General features: G+C 41.5%; 1 non-coding gene across 1 annotated transcript; it reads left to right on the top strand.

Moving 5' to 3' along the window:
* Positions 1 to 12,248: 12,248 nt before the first annotated feature.
* Positions 12,249 to 12,320, top strand: trnap-ugg (transfer RNA proline (anticodon UGG)). Its single transcript has one exon. It is a non-coding gene; the product is annotated as a tRNA-Pro (tRNA).
* The last annotated feature ends 8,783 nt before the right edge of the window (positions 12,321 to 21,103 follow it).

Below are 21,103 nucleotides of genomic sequence, written 5' to 3'. Positions count from 1 at the left end.
TATTACATTTGATATTTTATGAACATTAGGCCCATAGAATCATAACACTGCCATTATAACACTGTCCCGACAGAGGGTACAGATGACCCCGGGGTGGCGTGGTACAAGGGAGAAGGTCAATCCCGCAGTCATAGGGTCGGTGCGGCGGTAGCGAAGTGGGCCGGGCCTTGCTGAACACCTCCCGGAGGTCCTGGTACTCCGCGGGGATGGCGGAGAGGTCCGGGGCACCTTCCGAGTCCCCAGGAAGACATCCTGGGGCAGGTTGCGCTGACTTAAGATAATGGGCGTGGCAGAACAGACTCCAGCCTATGATGGCACCCGTAGCCAAGTAGATGAGGGGATTGTGTCGCTGGAACCAGGAGAATCCCAAAACTACGGGAATCTGACCAGCGCTCTAACATCCATGGTAATGTAGAGGGGCTGAGTGGGGATGTTCAGCTCGGAAGCCAGGGTAGCGTCCAAAAATCTCTCAGCAGCCCCAGAGTCAATGAGGACCCGCAGAGATTTAGACTGGTTTCCCCACAGCAGAATGGCATGAAAAGGGGTGAGAGCAAGGGAAGCAGAAACGTTATCCATGTGGCCCACCAGAGTACTCGCTCCTACCGGTGAGCCTGGTCTTTTTAAAGGACAAGAGGACACAAAATCACCAAAAGTCCCGCAATACAGACAACTCTTCGTGTTGATCCTGTATTGCCATTCCGCTGGCGACAGCCCAGCTCTGCCTAGTTGCATAGGCTCAGGAAGCGGTGACTCGGCCGTCTTTGGTGACTCTTGGGGAGGTCAGGAAGCCTCGGGTTCTCTTGGCAAAGTGACCGCCATGGACTTCCGGGATGACTCGGAGGCAAGGTGGAATCCCTGGACATACGAGCAAAATAAAATTCTCTCCCTCTGTCGTTCCCGTAATCTCCCATCGATGCGGATGGTCAACGCGATGAGGGAATCGAGAACCGTAGGTAACTCCCGAGCAGCAAGCTCGTCCTTGACCTCCTCCGAGACGCCGTGCAGGAATATATCGAACAGCGCTTCCTGGTTCCAAGCACTCTCCGCTGCCAACGTGCGGAAATCCACTGCATAGTCTGCCACACTGTGGGTGTCCTGTCGAAGCTGAATTAGGGCAGCTTCTCTCACGGAGAATGGGACATCAAAAACCTTCTTCACCCCTCCCACGAACCCCTCCAGACTAACGCCTATGGCTGGCTGTTGTTCCCATACAGCAGTAGCCCAGGTGAGAGCCCCTCCGGACATCAGCGTGATGAAGTAGGCTATCTTGGAGCGATCCGAGGGGAAGGAGGAGGGCTGAAGCTTAAAGACGAGGGCAAACTGAGCTAGAAACCCTTGACAGGTGCTTGTCTCTCCATTGAAGTGTTCCGGGGGAGTTAAGCGGGGCTCCCAAGAATGTGAAGTGACCGACGAGACTGCGCTGCTAACCGCTGAGTTACTGAGGGGCTGTGGGGTTACCACCACGGTAGGCTGCCTCCCAGACAACCCGCGGAATTACTCCAGCAAAATGTCCAACACCTGGTCATGGTGTTAAGCCAACGTTTGGACCCCCTCCATAAGGCCACGAAGCAATTCCTCGTGCTTACTGATGGTGGCTCCCTGGGAGGAGATGGCGTTGCGCAGCTAGCACGAGTCTGCTGGGTCAGTCATGGCCAGTTCGTACTATCACGTTTCAAGGTAAGACCCAGATGCAGACCCGTCAAATTAACAATAGTTTATTAATCCAACAGGGGCAGGCAAAAGACAGGTCAAGGGCAGGCAGGGGTCAGTAATCCGGACAGGTGGGGCAAAGGTACAGGACGGCAGGCTCAGGGTCAGGGTAGGCAGAGGTCAATAATCCAGATAGGTGGGGCAAAGGTACAGGACGGCAGGCAGGCTCGGGGCAGGCAGAAAGGGTAAAAACCGGGAAAACTAGAAAACAGGAACAATTGCGAGACATGAACAGAGGGGAAAACGCTTGTAGGCTTGACGAAACAAAACGAACTGGTAACAGACAAACAGAGAACACAGGTATAAATACACAGGGGATAATGGGGAAGATGGGTGACACCTGGAGGGGGGTGGAGACAATCACAAAGACAGGTGAAACAGATCAGGGTGTGACAATTTTCCATAGAACACAGCCCCTTGTTGATTATCCCCTACATATTCTTCAAGAATCAATTGGTACATATCATTCATTTAAAAGTCCAAAAATGTATGTAGCAATTGCAAATTGTCCCTTTAAAGCTGCAATGTGTATGTTTTTGGGGGACCCAACCAAATTAACATAGAAAACTGAGTTATAGATCTGTCAATATCATTGAAAGCAAGTCTAAAAAGCGGTATATCTGTTATATTTCTATGCTTCCCGTGCTTAAGTTTCCTTTTTTGTATTTTACTCTCGGTTTTGCACACCAGATTCAAACCACTGCAAATACAATTGTTTTGGTTAAAGAAAATATATTTTACAGTGGTCTAGATGGTACAATGATTCTCTATATTATACACGGAGTGTACAAAACATTAGGAACACCTTCCTAATATTGAGTTGCATCACCTTATGCTCTCAGAACAGCCTAGATTCGTTGGGGCATGGACTCCGACTACAAGGTGTCGAAAGCATTCCACAGGGATGATATGCTACTACCATGCCCTGTTCAAAGGCACTTCAATATTTTGTCCTGCCCATTCACTCTCTGAATGGCACACACACAATCCATAGCTGTGTTCAAATACTCATTCTAACCGCACTATTTGTAACATAAATTGAGTATATCGTTTTTTGGCGGGGTTGGGAATTTGCTATTTACATGTGAAAAATGAATGCCATATGCTACATTTGCTATAGACCTATTGTTTACCTTTTTCTTAGTGTCACTTTGATATGCAGCTGTTTAAAGGGAAAATTCACAGATGAAACAATAACAAAACGGTCGGGTAATTAACCACCTCTGTTTTGGTAAAAAAGATGAGGGATGGGCCTGGAGAAATGTAACCACTCTCAGATTACATTTCTTTTTTTTTATTTTCTTTTTTACAATCGCTAGGACACATTTCTCAATACTTAGGTCACTTTTTCAGAACTTTTCACACAGTGAGCACAACAGCAGTCTATGTGGGCTAAACTGTGGATCACTTGTCATTGCTTTGGCACAAAATGCATTCAATGACTACATCTTTCAAATTTCATGAATTCTTTTCTCACTCAGACACAACCACCACCAAAACTCTATGTACCCACAGGCCAATTTGCACATGTTTACATACTCTTTTGAAAACTGTTAAACTTAAGTTCAAAACCTAATATAACACAAAATTGAATAAGACAGCAATTTACTACATTTCTACAGTAATACCGTATTGAAATATATTCAAAATCTAAAAAATGAAATACTATCAAAACAATTAGACCAACCACATCTGATCCCCATTGTAGCTGAACACCTACCCAGGTGTTAGTCTTTCAATTTCATTACCATCTATACAAAAGGGGCCATTTTTAGGAATAATGCTGTACTGTAATGTAAACATGGACCCAGCCAGAGATAGAGAAGGGGCTGACAGAGGAAGAAGAGTAGCTGGGAGAGGAAGAGGAACAGGAGTACGTATGTCACGACTTCCACCGAAGTCGGTCCCTCTCCTTGTTCGGGCGGCGTTCGGCGGTCGACGTCACCGGCCTTCTAGCCACCGCCGATCCACTTTCATTTTCCATTTGTTTCGTCTTAGTCTTACACACCTGGTTTCACTCACCCAATTACCTGTTTATTATTTAACCCTCTGTTCCCCATGTTTGTTTGTGAGTCATTGTTTATTGTATTTTCGGTCTGTTATTGTGTGCTCGTATGTTACTTTGTACATTTGTCATTTTGAGTAAAAATATGTTGATTACTCATATTTGCTGTCCTGCGCCTGACTCTCTACACCAGATACACACAGGACCTTTACAACGTATGCGTGGTGGAAGAAGACTGAGAGGAAGATCAAGAGCTGTAGTCTCAGATGAGATTAGGGCTACTATAATTGATAATGTAATAAATCATGGTCTATCAATGAGAGAGGCTGGTCTGAGAGTGTAGCCAAATCTGCAACGTTCAACAGTGGCATCTATTGTGAGAAATTTCCAGCAAAACAACAGGTAAGATGTGCATTCTACAAGGGCATCTGACTGAACTGCACATTACAGAAGTAAATTGAGCAACGCCTCCAAACCCACTTGTGTGTAATTGTTTTTATATTTCTGCTAAGGACCTAACGGTTACCTCCCACAGGCGGGAGCAGTAGGATTTTCACTGCTGTGCAAGAAACTGCAATCGTTGATATGGTCATCAAAAACAATGACATAAAACTCACAGAGGTTCGGGACAGAGTGTTGGTAGACAACATTACATTTGGAAATATTCACAATGTAAGCATAACAAATATTTCTAGAGTCCTGAAACAACATCAAGTCAGGATGAAGCAGTTGTACACTGTTCCCTTTGAGAGGAACTCTGAACAAGTCAAGCAACTCAGGAACCAATATGTCCAGGTAAGATGACTGTAAAATACAGAACTGGTTTTGAACAAAACCAAACAGGGCAGAGGCACACAATGGCATGTTTTTAGTATAATGTAAACTAGCGTAATAGCCTAACTCTTATGATGCCTTGTGAATTTATTTTAGAGAGTCATGGAGATTGAAGCCAGGCAAACACCCCACATATTCATCTTTGTGGATGAGGCTGGTTTCAACTTGGCCAAAACACGGCGGCAAGGAAGGAATGTGATTGGGAAAAGAGCCACAGTGGATGTCCCGGGCCAGAGGGGTGCCAACATCAAAGTTGGCAAACGTTTGTAGTTGTATGGGACAATGTGGCATTTCACCACTCCTGTGCAGTCAGTGGTTTGCAGCCCATCCCAGGATGGTGTCACTTTTCCTCCCACCTTACTCTCCATTCCTCAATTATTTTCCTCATGGAGGTGGAAGGTTTATGACATAATCAAATGTCCTTCCTGGACGCAATGAATGCTGGATGCCTGGACATATCTGCAGAAGATTGCCAGGGATGGACCAGGCATGCCAATAGATTATTTCTTAGGTGTATTGCCCAAGATGACATAAGATGTGATGTGGATGAGAACCTGTGGCCAAATGCAGAAGACAGGGTTGACTAGCGTTGGTGTATATACAAATTATTGTATATACACTCAATGCCCAAAAAAGACATAAAACATATTGAAGCATATTGCATCATGTCTGATTCATCCCTGTAACATATACTGCAGTGAATTCTAAGCTGTAGAGAGGTGTCATTCTTGTTTTGTCAAGACATTTTACAAAAGATAACATTGTAATGTTGCCTCATGTATGAAGTGTTTTGGTAGTTTTAGTGCATTTTGGATGTGAAAGTAACTGCTGTGCCAAGCTGAAAGTTGGTTAGGAGAACTGTGTGAAGAGTTTTGAAAAAGTGACCTAAGTATTATGAAATGGGTCCTAGTGATTGTAAAAATAATAAAAACATGTTATAGACAGAGCTATGGCTGCAAGGACTGACCATACATGATATCAAAATTATAATTTTAACCATGTTAAGAGGCTATACAGTGTTTGTTTACATTTCCAATGATTACAATCATTGGAGTAAAACAAGCTTATATTGTGGGTTCTCATGGAGTGTGACAGTTGAACTAAGCTCATGAGGCATTTATAAGTTATATTCTTCAAGAATCAATGGATATATATATATATATATATATATATATATATATAATTTATAAGTCCAAAAATGGACGTAGCAACTACAGATTGCCACTTTAAGTCTATCAAAGGTGTGCAAGTTTGAACATGTGTCCATTAGGCCTATACATTTTCTTTCCCCCAGCACGATTTAGATTGAGCAATAAAAGCCCCACTTTTATTCCATAGACTGGGATCCGCACTATGCAGCTGTTGCAAGATCGCATTTTTCACAGGCTGTCCACTGGTTTCAAAAACAATTATTGATAGGCAGCTTAAACTTCTTGAATTTAACCATATTTGGGTTCAAATGTACATTTAGATTTGTGAACAAGCATCCACAACAACAACAATCCGTAAGGCGCAAATAGCTAAATGAGAGAGCAGCAGTGTGATTCACATCAATGCGCTATGTAGATATCAATAATAAGTGATACCCGTATCGCCGTAGACTACACTACTACTGTCATCCTTACCTTCAAGCGTTTATTCAAATTGGATAATCTTTGGATGCCGATAGCAGTCGCACCATTGGAAGACATAGCTTGGACTGTAGCCTACAAAAACCCATTCCTGCTCTTTTCGCGCGATCCATCAAACACATATGGTGTGTCATCATCAAGTCTCTGACTTGTGTTCAGACTCGCTCAGGTGGTACAAACTTACATGTGCGACTTTTTTCAATGCTGATTTGAATGTCATTGCGAAAACACAGAAGTGTCACAGATTTTTTTTTTGCAAACATTCTTCCTGAATTTAAAAGTAACCTAGTTTTTCAAAAGTATCGGTAATCTGATTACAATATTTTTACTGGTAACGTAACGGATTACAGTTTCTGTAATCCCTTACATGTAATCCATTACTCCCCAACCCAGCTTGTTGGTCATAGTATGGATATAGTTAGAATGCCAAAAGCTCCCAGATGTCGTACTACATTCTCCAAAATACGAAGTATACAAGCAGTGGACACTTTTCCCGTGCTTTTAGGGCCCATAATGCAATTCTTCAGAAAATGGGGGTAGCTTCACACCGTTTTCAGATTTGAAGAGAATGGCGGAAAATAAGCAGCTGAAGTCCAACGAGTGAGGATACAAATTCATTGCTTTAACTAATTTTGACAAATGTTAAGAAAATGTTGAGCAATGTAATAAAGTAATAAAGTATCTTACAAGTTATGTTGGTTGACAATTTGATAGCTACACTATCCTTATGACGGGCATAGCATATCATTACAGCAGTATGTACCGGTATGTTAGCTAGCGACCTAAAGTTAGTTGGCTATTAATACATCCCACTTGCCAGTATATTAACTATACGCTATCTACCCAACGTTTATTGACTTGATTATTCCCGTCATTCTTAGTTTAGCTAAGTGGTGTAGTTGTGCGTTCTCAACGGACATTCTGGTGCATTCGTAAATTCGCTCTGGCTATCTACTCCGATTTCAGAGCACTCTCGTCTGAATGAGTGTACCTGTGCCAGATGAATAACTGATGAATTTTACGAACACTGGCAAAAAAAAGCATAATTAAATTGTTCCCAGCAGCACGGTTACAGTCGCCAATGCTCTGGATAACACGAAAACAGCCTAACCAGCTCTGCTAGAATGAGGAAATGGTCAGAGTGAGGTGTTCTTTAGGATCAACCGTACTCCTCGTGCCAGTGCGTCCGGCCAATCTGACAACACTCTGAATTAAAAACACCCACAGCGCACTCTTGCACTCCAGATTGAACTCATGAACAAACCCAAAATCATAAAATGTTTAGCTAGTGACTTGTCATGGTAACAAGCTAGCAAGAGGTTGCAAAGCAACACATCAACTTCCGGTAGACAGGCGAAGCGCTAGTATGCTCAACTGAAACGATACCGTTCGTTTACAGTATACTAAAATGAACTAATAGAGGGAGGTAGGAGGGCGTAGACGTAGACGTAAAGGTAACGTAAAGGTAATGGCGGACTGAACGAAGTTATGTAGAGCACCTCAAGATAAAACATAATATTCAAAATATCTGCTAAATTAGACTAAAATATTAGCACTACATAATCTGGTGAGTGATAAACCTTCAATCTGGATAATAACACAAAACAAATCCTAAGACTAGAGACATTTATCGACAAATATTACGAAAACAAGCAACACCCAAACATGACGGAGAGTAAGACAGGGGAACCGATTCAAAAACGAAAACGTGACTCTTCAACAGACACTGATGATCTAATATTCTCACCACCGGCAATGGTAAAGGTCGAAACCGATCTGTTAAAATCAATAAATGACAAACTGGGTATACTTGAATTAGTTAGTAAGGATATAAAAGAGTTGAAGGCAAGCCTAGAGATGAGTGATGAAAAAGCTGCGGCATTGGAGAAGGAAACACACGCGCTAAAAGGGACAGTCAATAAGATTGAAACCGAAATTAATGAAATTAAAAAGGAGAACACCGTTCTGAAGGAATGCTTACTGGACATACAAACTAGATCCATGAGAGAGAATTTGGTACTTACAAATATCCAAGAGAAAGAAGGAGAGGTTCCTGAATCTGTAGTTAGAGAGTTCCTTTTTGCAGCGCTTCAGATTCCACGCGAAGTTATCGACAAGATCCAACTTGAACCAACTTGAACGTGTACACCGCCTCGGACAGAGAGGGCAGAGGTACGAACGCCCAATCGTTGCCAAATTTGCTTCATTTAAAGATAAAATAATGGTTAAAAGCCTGGGTAAAAGACTTGCTGGGACCAAAATTGGCATGAATGATCAGTTTCCGAAAGAAATTGCAGAACGGCGCAAAGTTCTGTATCCAATTTTCAAAGAAAATAGATTAAAAGCGAAACGAGTAGCTCTCGTCGTTGATAAACTATATATTGATAACCAGTTGTTCAGAGACACAAAGACTACTCCATGGTTATTTAAAAAATTACAAAGTTCTCATAGATGAGGAAAATAAACACAATTCAAGCCCGGTTATTGATTGTAACAATACAATACAAAATATAGCTTTTCTATAAATCTTCACATATAACTAATTGAACACAACCACTATTTCTACATAGTGAAGATAAAAACTAAGTAAACAGAAGGCACAGTATGTGTGGATGGTGTGGTGTGTGTTTATTTTATTTGTTATGTTTGGAAAGTTGAGTGAGTGAGTAATGAAATGGTTGCATATCCCAGAGCCAATGTATTGCTGTGAGCCGGGTATGAGAGGGCTTCAATGTTGTTCAGATGATGGATATACTTTTATAATGAATTATACGTCTTATTTATTTATTGTCCTATCATGGGGAACTACATTTTTAAAATAAATTATATCTAATTATTTATTATCCTATTTTAATGGTACGGTCCATGGCCCTATACCCTAGACACCCACATGAATGGCCCAGATACTAAGGAGAAGTCCCTAACTGTTTTATGTGCATGCTGTAAGCGGTCTGTATGCAGCCAAAATGAGGTCAGGGACCAAGAGCAGCACTGCCCCCTCAAGATTCTGAGCCTGCTTGGCAGGGTTGGTCCTGCAAAGCCAAAGCCCCCTAAAGGGAGAGCATAATAAACAAGGAAATTCTCAAAGCTGCTAATGAGAACCTTGACGACCTTGTACCTAGCCGGTGGGGATTCCGGTGGGGTGCCCCCACCCAGGCAGTGGCAGTGCTGGCAACACTAGCTGCAGTAACCCATGGGGAGGGGGTCACACTCGGACATTCAGAGAGGGGGTATATTATTGTGGCCCTGGTGGCACGAAATCAAAGTCGGACTGCATGGAGATGCTTGGGAACATGGTCAAAACGGATGACCGTATTGTGGGTGTTTCAGGAAGAAGGTGTACATTTGACCTCCATCATCTAGGATGTGACAATGGTAAATAAATCTCTACATTTATGCTCATTTTTTGCGCGGTCTTGCAGGCCTTCTCATGCAGCTGCAACTGCAAGTACATTTGTAAATCATGACCCATCTTGAGTTGGGCTCTGGGATGGTGCAATTGTTGAGAGGGTGAGCTTATGGTTGTGTGGGGGTAAGGGCTGAATGTGTGTGGGTGTATGTGTGTATCCCACAACTGTTGCGAAGGAAGAAGTAAAAGATGTAAGGGACTATAGAGGATGATCCACAGCAATATGTAATAAAAATCGAGGTGAGGGCGATGGAAATGCATTTGGCAATGGATCTGCTTCGGTTCGGTGGATGGCGCTGTGTGCACTTTTCGAAGGATGGATCCCAGTCGGTCCGGGGCTGTGCGATGCGGGGGGTCGGGGGTGGTCTGCCGGGCATTGGGATGACAACCCAACTCGAGATGGGGGCTTTTGGCGGGTGGAATAGTGGGGACCAATTGGAGGTTTGCTTAGTGGAGATGCAAATGTCATGGTACAACTATATAGACACTCAATCATTATGTTACTTTTTAATAGGACGTTTACAAACATATATTTTGATAAAAATAATTGAAAGGTGTGTCTCATTGTGGTAAGTGGTGAAATAAGTATAGCCAGTTACAATTGTAATGGCTTAGCAGATAATAAGAAAAGACGATCAGTATTTACCTGGCTAAAAGAGAAGGATTTTAATATCTATTGTTTACAGGAAACCCATTCGACAGTTTTAGATGAAGTTTTGTGGAAAAAGAACTGGGGGGGCGAAATATATTTCTCCCATGGGCAAAGAAATTCAAAAGGGGTGATGGTTTTAATTAATAATAACTTTGATCCAAATGTGCTACTTGTCCAAACAGATCCTCAAGGTAGATGGATTATTTTAAATATGTTATTGGACAATAAACATATATGGCTTATTAACCTATACGGTCCGAATAATGATGATCCAAGCTTCTTTGACAATATATATAAGAATGTATCAACTCTACAAGCAACACTAGACTCTATTATTATAGTGGGAGATTTGAATACGGTCTTAAATACCTCTATGGACCGGAAAGGAAATCACACTACAAACTATCACCCTCAGGCACTTAAGGAAATCGGGAATGTCATGGATATATTGGAATTAGTGGATATATGGAGACTTAAATACCCTGACCTAGTGAGATATACATGGCGGAGGCTTAATCAAGCTAGTCGCCTTGACTACTTGCTTATATCATTCTCTCTGGCACCAAAAGTTAAAAAGTGTTTGATAGGGGACAGAATGCGGTCGGACCATCACATAATTGGCATATATATTACTCTTACAGAATTTCCACGTGGGCGAGGATATTGGAAATTTAATCAAAGCCTACTAGATGATAATTTGTTTAGAACTAGGACAGAATAATTTATAACTGACTTTTTTAGACATAACATAGGTACAGCAGATCCCCATATTGTATGGGACACTTTTAAGTGTGCCTTTAGAGGCCATGCAATTCAGTACTCATCTATAAAACAAAAGCAATTTCGATCAAAAGAGTCCATATTAACAAAGGAAATTGAAGGACTAACAGTACAGTTAGATAACAATAAAAACGGTACCATAGATGCACAGAATAAGTTAGAGGAAAAACAAAAAGAAATGGAGGAACTTATTCAAGAAAGATCCAGTGTAATATATTATAAAAATAAAGCGAACTGGATGTAATATGGGGAAAAATGCACCAAATTCTTTTTCAATCTTCAATATAGAAATGCTACCAAAAAAAACGTATTAAAACTTGTTACAAATGATGGAGTCACGCATGATTCACCAAATGATATTTTGATAGAGGAAGTAAAGTACTTTAAGAATATGTTTTCGTTTCAGGCTCCTCCATCTCCACTAACTGAAACTAATTGTATGGATTTTTTCCCTAATAATAATGTAAAATTAACATCTGTACAGAAAGACTCATGTGAAGGCCTAATTACAGAGGAGGAACTACTTGATGCAATTGGGGCCTTTAAGGATGGGAAAACTCCAGGACTGGATGGCATACCAGTGGAAGTATACAATTTTTTTTTTATATACTCAAAGGACCATTATTAGCTTGTTTTAACCACTCCTATATAAATGATAGATTATCAGACACACAACAAGAAGGTGTGATATCATTATTACTGAAACAGGACCCAAGTGGTATATATAAAGATCCAGTCCATTTAAAAAATTGGAGACCTCTTACACTTCCCCTTATATGTATTTAAAAAATAAATAAATGAACTAATAGTATATACTCATTAAGTATGTCGTTTACAGTATGTTAGTTTGGGTATTCGAACACTGCTCAGGTGTACTTACGTATCTCATCTTCTGTAGCCAACGTAACAATGTAGCAAGCTTTATCGCGGTAATGAGGAAATTAATCAACCACATCAGAAACTTCGGAGGTAGAATTTGTGCACAAAACATTTTTTACAAGATATTAAGACAAGTTGGGTGAAATTGAGGTACGTAAAGCCAGGGTTTTCTTCATAATAAAAAGGGAAAGTCTGTATTTTCCAAGCTATTAATTTGCCGCCAACATCCGGATAAATGTGTAGACAACAACTATGGATACAAATTCATCCCAGATAAAAAGTGTCATGCTGTTGGTGATTTCATGGCTGGTATGTAGTAAAATGTCGATATCAGCAGTTACATTTAGTGGCTCGTTGGTCTAGGGGTATGATTCTCGCTTTGGGTGCGAGAGGTCCCGGGTTCAAATCCCGGACGAGCCCAACTTTTGCCACCGTAGTCCTCACATTTTCTTCAACATTTTTGTTATGTTGTAGCAAGGCTAGTTATCATAAACTGTTCTTCCCTCTAACATCGTTAGATCGTCTATCCATGATAGCATCTTGATCTGGAATGTGTTTTTAGAGGTTGCTTAACTAATTATGTTGCCAGCCGTGACCTCTAAGACTGAAAGTAAGCCTAATCACACTTGAAAATGTCATGTCTCAGAAATAACACAGGGATGGATCTAACCTCACGGTTACCTATTTCCAAATATTTATTTAAATAAATGTACAGGTTACTTGCTGTATTATAGCTCAATGAATGACTGTATACTGATCTCTACTGGCCTTCTTCAGTACTGCAATCGCGTGCAGTTAAACAAATGACCTGTAGACCTAATCTGCCCTACCAAGCAAAAAGGCAGTAACTGCTCATTTGGTCGAAAATGAGGTAATGTCATTTTTGCAACCTTAAATACATGCTCAATCACGTGGAAAAATATCCTGCCTCCTGAACTAAATGACTATCGCCCCGCTGCACTCACTTCTGTCATCATGAAGTGCTTTGAAAGACTATTCAAGGATCATATCACCTCCATCCTACCTGATACCTTAGACCCACTCAAATTTGCTTACCGCCCCAATAGGTCCACTGACGATGCAATCGCCATCACATTGCACACTACCCTATCCCATCTGGACAAGAGGAATACCTATGTAAGAATGATGTTCATTGACTACAGCACAGCATTTAACACCATAGTACCCTCCAAACTCGTCATTAAGCTAGAGACCCTGGGTCTTGACCCCGCACTGTGCAACTGGGTCCTGGACTTTCTGATGGGCCGTCCCCAGGTGGTGAAGGTAAGAAACAACATCTCCACCCCGCTGATCCTCAACACTGGGGCCCCACAAGGGTGCGTTCTCAGCCCTTTCCTGTTCTCCCTGTTCACCCATGACTGCGTGGCCATGCACGCTTCCAACTCAATCCTCAAGTTTGCAGACAACAAACACTACAGCGGTAGACTTGATTACCAACAATGAAGAGACAGCCTACAGGGAGGAGGTGAGGGCCCTCGGAGTGTGGTGTCAGGAAAACAACCTCTCACTCAACGTCAACAAAACAAAGGAGATGATCGTGGACTTCAGAGAACAGCAGAGGGAGCACCCCCCCATCCACATCGACGGGACAATAGTGGTGAAGGTGGAAAGTTTTAAGTTTCTCGGCGTACACATCACAGGCAAACTGAAATGGTCCACCCACACAGACAGCGTGGTGAAGAAGGCGCAACAGCGTCTCTTCAACCTCAGGAGGCTGAAGAAATTTGGCTCCTCACCTAAAACACTCACAAACTTTTACAGATGCACAATTGAGAGCATCCTGTCAGGCTGTATCACCGCCTGGAACAGCAACTGCACCGACCTCAACAGCAAGGCTCTCCAGAGGGTAGTGCGGTCTGCACAACGCATCAGCGGGGGTAAACCTGCCCTCCAAGAGACCTACAGCATCCGATGTCACAGGAAGGCCAAAAAGATCATCAAGGACAACAACCACGCGAGCCACTGCTTATTCACCCTGCTATTATCCAGAAGGCGAGGTCAGTACAGATGCATCAAAGCTGGGACCAAGAGACTGAAAAACAGCTTCTATCGCAAGGCCATCAGACTGTTAAACAGCCATTACTAACATAGAGAGGCTGCTGCCAACATACAGACTCAAATCTCTGGCCACTTTAATAAATGGACTTAATAAAGGTATCACTAGTCATTTTAAAGAACGCCACTTTAATAATGTTTACATATCCTACATTACTCATCTCATATGTATATACTGTTCTATACCATCTACTGCATCTTGCCTATGACGCACGGCCACCACTCATCCATATATTTATATGTACATATTCTTATTCATCCCTTACATTTGTGTGTATAAAGTAGTTGTTGTGAATTTGTTAGATTACTTGTTAGATATTACTGCATTGTCGAAGCTAGAAGCACAAGTATTTCGCTACACTCGCATTAACATCTGCTAACCATGCGTATGTGACCAATAAAATTTGATTTGATTTATTGTATTGTGTTTTTGAGAAAATGGGGGTCATGTTAGCAGTAACTGCATAAAGTTACTGTGAAACCAAGGTATATAAAAGCAATTTTTCTCAGTTCCACGCTATGAGCAGTTACTCCCTTTCTGCTTGGTAAATGCCTGCTGCTGGTCCTTTACACCTTACATCAATCAATCAATCAATCAATCAATCAGTGTTGTAACTATGTACAAATGGTTAAAGTACAAAAGGGAAAATAAATAAGCATTTCTATGGGTTGTATTTACAATGGTGTTTGTTCTTCACTGGTTGACCTTTCCTTGTGGCAACAGGTCACAAATCTTGCTGCTGTGATGGCACACTGTGTGTGGTATTTCACCCAGTAGATATGGGAGTTTATCAAAATCGGGATTGTTTTCAAATTCTTTGTGGATTTTAGTAATCTGAGGGAAATATGTGTCTCTAATATGGTCATACAGTGGGCAGGAGGTTAGGAAGTGCAGCTCAGTTTCCACCTCATTTTGTGGGCAGTGTGTCTTCTCTTGAGAGCCAAGTCTGCCTACGGCGGCCTTTCTCAACAGCAAGGCTATGCTCACTGAGTCTGTACATAGTCAAAGCTTTCCTATAAGTTTGGGTCAGTCACAGTGGGCAGGTATTCTGCCACTGTGTACTCTGTTTAGGGACAAATAGCATTCTAGGTTGCTGTTTTTTGGATCATTCTTTCCAATGTGTCAAGTAATTATCTTTTTGTTTTCTCATGATTTGGTTGGGTCTAATTGTGCTGCTGTCCAGGGGCTCTGTGGGGTGTGTTTGTGTTTGTGAACAGAGCCCCAGGACCAGCTTGCTTAGGGGACTCTTCTCCAGGTTCATCTCTCTGTAGATGATGGCTTTGTTATGGAAGGTTTGGGAATCGCTTCCTTTTAGGTGGTTGAAGAATTTAATAGCTCTTTTCTGCATTTTGATCATTAGCGGGTATCGGCCTAATTCTGCTCTGCATGTATTATTTGTTGTTCTACGTTGTACACGGAGGATATTTTTGCAGAATTCTGCATGCAGAGTCTCAATTTAGTGCTTGTCCCATTTTGTGAATTCTTGGTTATTGAGCGAACCCCAGACCTCACAACCATAAAGGGCAATGGGTTCTATAACTGATTCAAGTATTTTTAGCCAGATCCTAATTGGTATGACAAATGTTATGTTCCTTTTGATGGCATTTGATGGCCCTTCTTGCCTTGTCTCTCAGATCGCTCACAGCTTTGTGGAAATTACGTGTGGCACTGATGTTTAGTCCAAGGTATGTATAGTTTTTTGTGTGCTCTAGGACAACGGTGTCTAGATGGAATTTGTATTTGTGGTCCTGGCGACTTGACCTTTTTTGGAACACCATTATGTTGGTCTTACTGATATTTACTGATTTACCTAGAAGATCTAGGTGCTGCTGTAGGCCCTCCTTGGTTGGTCTCTCTCTCTTTCTCTCTCTCTCTCTCTCTCTCTCTCTCTCTCTCTCTCTCTCTCTCTCTCTCTCTCTCTCTCTCTCTCTCTCTCCCTCTCTCTCTCTCTAACACACACTAAGGACATATGGATGGTGGTCACTCCTCTATGGGGTTTACGGTTTAGGAAGGGGGAGTATGGAGTATGGAGGCAGGAATAGTACTGACATCCTGGGATGTACAGCGAACCAGTCTGTGATTGCAGCAGAGTGGTGCAATGCCACATATTCGCACCAGGGACACCTGAGCAGAACATGAAACTTTGTGTACACAAAATGCATTCAATGACCACATTCTTTGAAATCCATGAACTCTTTTCTCGTTCATACTCCACCACCTGCAAAACTATATATTTGCATAATATATCATGTGAGTAGGAATGAGAAAAGAGTTAATGGATTTCTAAGAATGTGGTCATTGAATGCATTTTGTTTGAAAGCAATGAAAAAATATTCATTGTTTGCTCCACGTACACTTCTGTTCGCTGACAGTGTGAAGAGTTTTGACAATGTGACTTCCGTTTTGACCAATGCATGTTAGCAATTGAAAACAACTGTATTGCAACAAAAGAGTACAAGTCACTCTGTATGTAAAACGTGTGTCTCTTTTCCTTATCCCTTGGTAGGCCCCTGTTTCAAATGCAGTAGTTCATAAATTATGGAGTTGGTGAAGGATGACCTATCACAAAACTGATAGCCGTTCATGAGAAAGATCAATATCATCTTCACAACCTACTTTGTTTTTTTGTTTTTTAAATATGAGGAGTTCAATTAATTTGAGGTGGATATAAAATCAACTATGGGTTAGTATAACGCTGATATCAGATGTGCTAGTTTGAAAGTCGTGAATCATGGTCAAGAGTTGTGACGCTTTCGTTCGCTCAGATGTCAAGTGCCCCTACCGAACGCTCACCAAGGAGGATACAAAATGAACTGGACTGAATTTGAAGCTAATCCAACTGGGGAGCACTCTCACGCCCTTAACCACTCTGCCATTTAAAAGGAAAGCATCGCCCCGCTTAGCCGACACCTTTCACTTTCAAGAGGCACTTAATTTACCTCAAGACATTTTAAATCTAGCCCGCATTATTATTTGTGCCCTGGTTCTATAAGAGCTCTTTGTCACTTCCTACGAGTCGGGTTGTGACAAAAAAACTCACACTCATTCTTATGTTGAATAAATGTATCTTAAAGTGTGTGCGTGCGTGCGTGCGTGATGGAAGAAAAAAAACATTTTGAGAGTGCGCAGCTGGAGGTTGAATGTTAAAAAGAAATCCCCGATGAAGGGCAATTTTTTTTTTTTGTCTTAAGACATCCTATCTGGGAACTGTGGTTTAAACCTGCCTTGCTCGAAGGGCAGGTCGACAGAATAACGTCGTCCGCTCTAGGCCTCGATCCAGCAACCTTTCGGTTACTGACGCTAGGCTCGAACCACTAGGCCATCTGCCGCCACGAAAGAACTAGTCGTATATACTCATTAAGTAGTATACAGTATGTTAATATCAGTATGGGTATTTGAACACTGCTCAGGTGTCCTTCAGTATCTCATCTTCTATAGCCAGCGTTACAAGCTGGCTAGTGAGGAAATTAATCAACAACTTCAGTGCTCGTGAAACTTCGGCGGTAGAATTTGTGCACCAAACATTGTTTTGACTAGATATTAAGGCAAGTTGGGTGAAATGTAGGTATGTAAAGCCTGGGTTTTCTCCATAATAAAAAAATGAAAGTCTGTATTTTCTAACTTATTAATTTGTCGCCAACATCCGGATAAATGTTTTGACAAAATCGATGACTTCAAATTCATTCCATACAAAAAGTTTCAAGTTTTATCTGGTAATATATCGGAATTTGCGGAACTTTTAACGTGGCTCGTTGGTCTAGGGGTATGACTGCCGTTTTGGGTGCGAGAGGTCCCGGGTTCAAATCTCTTGCCACCGTAGTCCTCACATTTTTTTCAACATTTTCGGTATGTTTGTAGCAAGGCCAATTATCATAAACTTTTATTCCCTCTAACATTTACATCGTCTGTCCATGAATTCATATTGATCTGGAATGTGTTTTTAGAGGTTGCTTTACTGATTATGTTGCCAGCCCTGACCTCTAAGACTGAAAGTAGGCCTAAATGACACTTGAAAATAAATGTCTAGTCTCAGAAATAACACAGGGATGGATCTAACCTCACGTTTACCTATTTCCAAATATTGATTTAAATAGATATACAGGTTACAGGTATTATCGCCCAATGAATGACTGTTGTTATAACTGATCTCTACTGGCCTTCTTCAGTACTGCAATCAGTACTACAAATGACCTGTAGACCTAATCTGCCCTACCAAGTAAAAAGGCAGTAACTGCTCATTTGGTCGAAAATTAGGTAATGTCATTTTTGCAACCTTAAATACATGCTTAGTCATGTGGACAAATATCCTGCCTCTATTTTATTGTGTTTTTGAGAAAATGGGCGTCAGGTTAGCAGTAACTGCATAAACCTTGGTTTCACAGTTACTGTGAAACCAAGGTATATAAAAAGCCATTTTTCTCAGTTCCACGCTATGAGCAGTTACTCCCTTTCTGCTTGGTAAATGCCTGCTGCTGGTCCTTTACACCTTACATCAATCAATCAATCAATCAACTAATCAATCAATCAAACAAATGTATTTATAAAGCCCATTTGACATCTGCCGATGTCACAAAGTGCTTTACAGAAACCCAGCTTAAAACCCCAAACAGCAAGCAATGGAGATGTAGAAGCACATGTCATGTTATTGTCAGCACTAACCTCAGTGTGTGCATTGATTTTTCTTGGTGTGCTTCTCCAACTTGCTCTAAATCTAGATGCTTCTCCAATCATGCTATTGGGGTTTGTTTTCAGATTGGCTTTCTTGAAACATGTTGGTATTACAGACTCAGACAGACACTTGTCAGTTGGTCAGCGCATGCTCAGAGTACACGTCCTGGTAAACAGTCTGGCCCTGCGGCCTTGTGAATGTTGACCTGTTTGAAGGTCTTACTCACATCGGCTGCGGAGAGCGTGATCACACAGTCGTCCGGAACAGCTGGTGTTCTCATGCATGTTTCAGTGTTGCTTGTCTCGAAGCGAGCATAGAAGTAATTTAGCTCATCTGGTAGGCTCGTGTCACTGGGCATCTCTCAGCTGTGCTTCCCTTTGTAGTCTGTAATAGTTTGCAAGCCCTGCCACATCCAACGAGTGTCAGAGCCCGTGTAGTATGATTCAATCTTAGTTCTGTTTTGACGCTTTGCCTGTTTGATTCGTCGGAGGGCATAGCGGGATTTCTTATAAGTGTTAGGGTTGCGAAAGTTCAACTGAGATAGGAACACCTGAACTTGGTTAAAATAATTGTTTAATTCAAAAGTTAATAAATGGCAAATACAATTTCCGTATATACGGGTTCAATGTTTCATCACGCAGGATAAGACAGAGAACTGATTTGTTTCTGACAAAGATAATATTTTATACTCGTGACAGAGATTGTTTCCCGCTTCCGAGCCGGCCTGTCAGAGTAGAGACTGGGCGTGGTTTAGACTCACCCCGCCTATCGTTGATGTTGGCACCTTAAGCCAGTCCTGGCCCCTTAGCGCATATGATGTCCCGATACTGTTGCTGTGTAGATTACGCTCCTTCACCCCAAAGACTGAGGTCAGACAGTTTTATAACATTGTCTGAGATATCTGCACCTGTATGCATTGTCCTCTGTTCTCGCTCAAGGCTAACTACAGCTTCCCAGCTTCTTATCTGAGCTAACTGTTACTTCCAGCACACACACACAGACATCCAGGCGCTCAAACAGTTTGTCAATATCAAATCACATTTGTTATAGTATTCAATCACATACAATACAATATTCAATCACATATGATATAGTTGCTAATCACGTTTGTTATAGTATTGGGTTATAGTGCATAACTCAGAACCTCACATGTTTTTCGTGTGTATAGTTTATCTGTTATTGTCTATTCAGCAGTCTCCTGATTCACCCCCCTCCTGTGTCTCTCTAAGATTAGCACAGTCTCGGTCACATAGTACAGCGCCCACACTACTGATACATTTGTTGCATACACACACATATTTCATACAGTACAGCGCTCTCTTTAACACACACACATTTCAGGCTGATATTCATGGTTAGGCCCTGAGCACTGGTAAGAGTAGCAAGAGTCAGCAATTCAAACTTTAATGCATAAGAATAGTTAGTTAAGCATGTCAAAAACCTTATAAAAACCCCACATAAGCTTCTGGGTTAGTCCCACTAAGCGCAAATCAAATGGGATGGCGAATCGCTGCAGAATGCTGTAGTAGTCCTGCTGGTTAAGAATGCCTTGAATTCGAAATAAATCACTGACAGTGTCACCAGCATTAGAAATATTTTATTTGACCTTGTTTCAATGTTGATAGTAAAATGGTATGTTTGAATCAACGTCATTGTCATCAATGTCATGATATCAATCTAAATAAAGAGGTATATTAAAATAAAACTTAAGCCACAGTCCAAGGATTTCTGCCTGAACAGTAACTCCTACTGGTACATGAGGAGTAACGAACTTCAATGAGAACAAGTCTACAATCCAGATGCCTACCACTATGTACGCTGCTTGGCTTTTGAAACAACCTGTGTTGGTTTCAGCTGAGCTATCATGTCAACACGTTCATGTGCAGGTGTTCCTAATGTTTTGTACTCTCAGCGAATATTATGAATAACATATATAAAATGCAATATACATTAATATCATGAATATGGCATCCTATTTATAGGGCCAATGGTAACTACTTCTAAACTTCCAAAGATCCAATCAACCATAGAAGAATGATAGTGTACATCTCTACACATTGGAATGATGGTGTCCTTTGTTGGGCAAATCAGATGTCAATGTAGCCAACATAAACCCAACCTCACTCTGAATTTACTTTCACATACAGCTCGTGTAAGAATACTTAGAGGAGTTACTTTCAACTATTCAATGTTATTTAGGTAGTCTACGCAAATTAGTTTGGAAGCTGATGAAATATATCTAATCAAATATGTAATTCAGCATAATTTCAACCACCCAATAAACGTTATGAACACCTGCTCTTTTCATGATGCAGACTGACCAGGTGAATCCAAGTGAAAGCTATGATCCCTTATTGATGTCACTTGTTACATCCACTTCAATCAGTGTAGATGAAGTGGAGGAGACAGGTTAAAGATGGATTTTTAAGCCTTGAGACAATTGAGACATGGATTGTG

The sequence above is a fragment of the Salvelinus fontinalis genome, chromosome 17 (genome assembly GCF_029448725.1).
Source record: "Salvelinus fontinalis isolate EN_2023a chromosome 17, ASM2944872v1, whole genome shotgun sequence".
In the NCBI taxonomy this organism is placed as follows: domain Eukaryota; kingdom Metazoa; phylum Chordata; class Actinopteri; order Salmoniformes; family Salmonidae; genus Salvelinus; species Salvelinus fontinalis.
The sequence above is the reverse complement of the archived record's forward strand: the minus strand, read 5'-3'. Positions and strand labels throughout refer to the sequence as shown.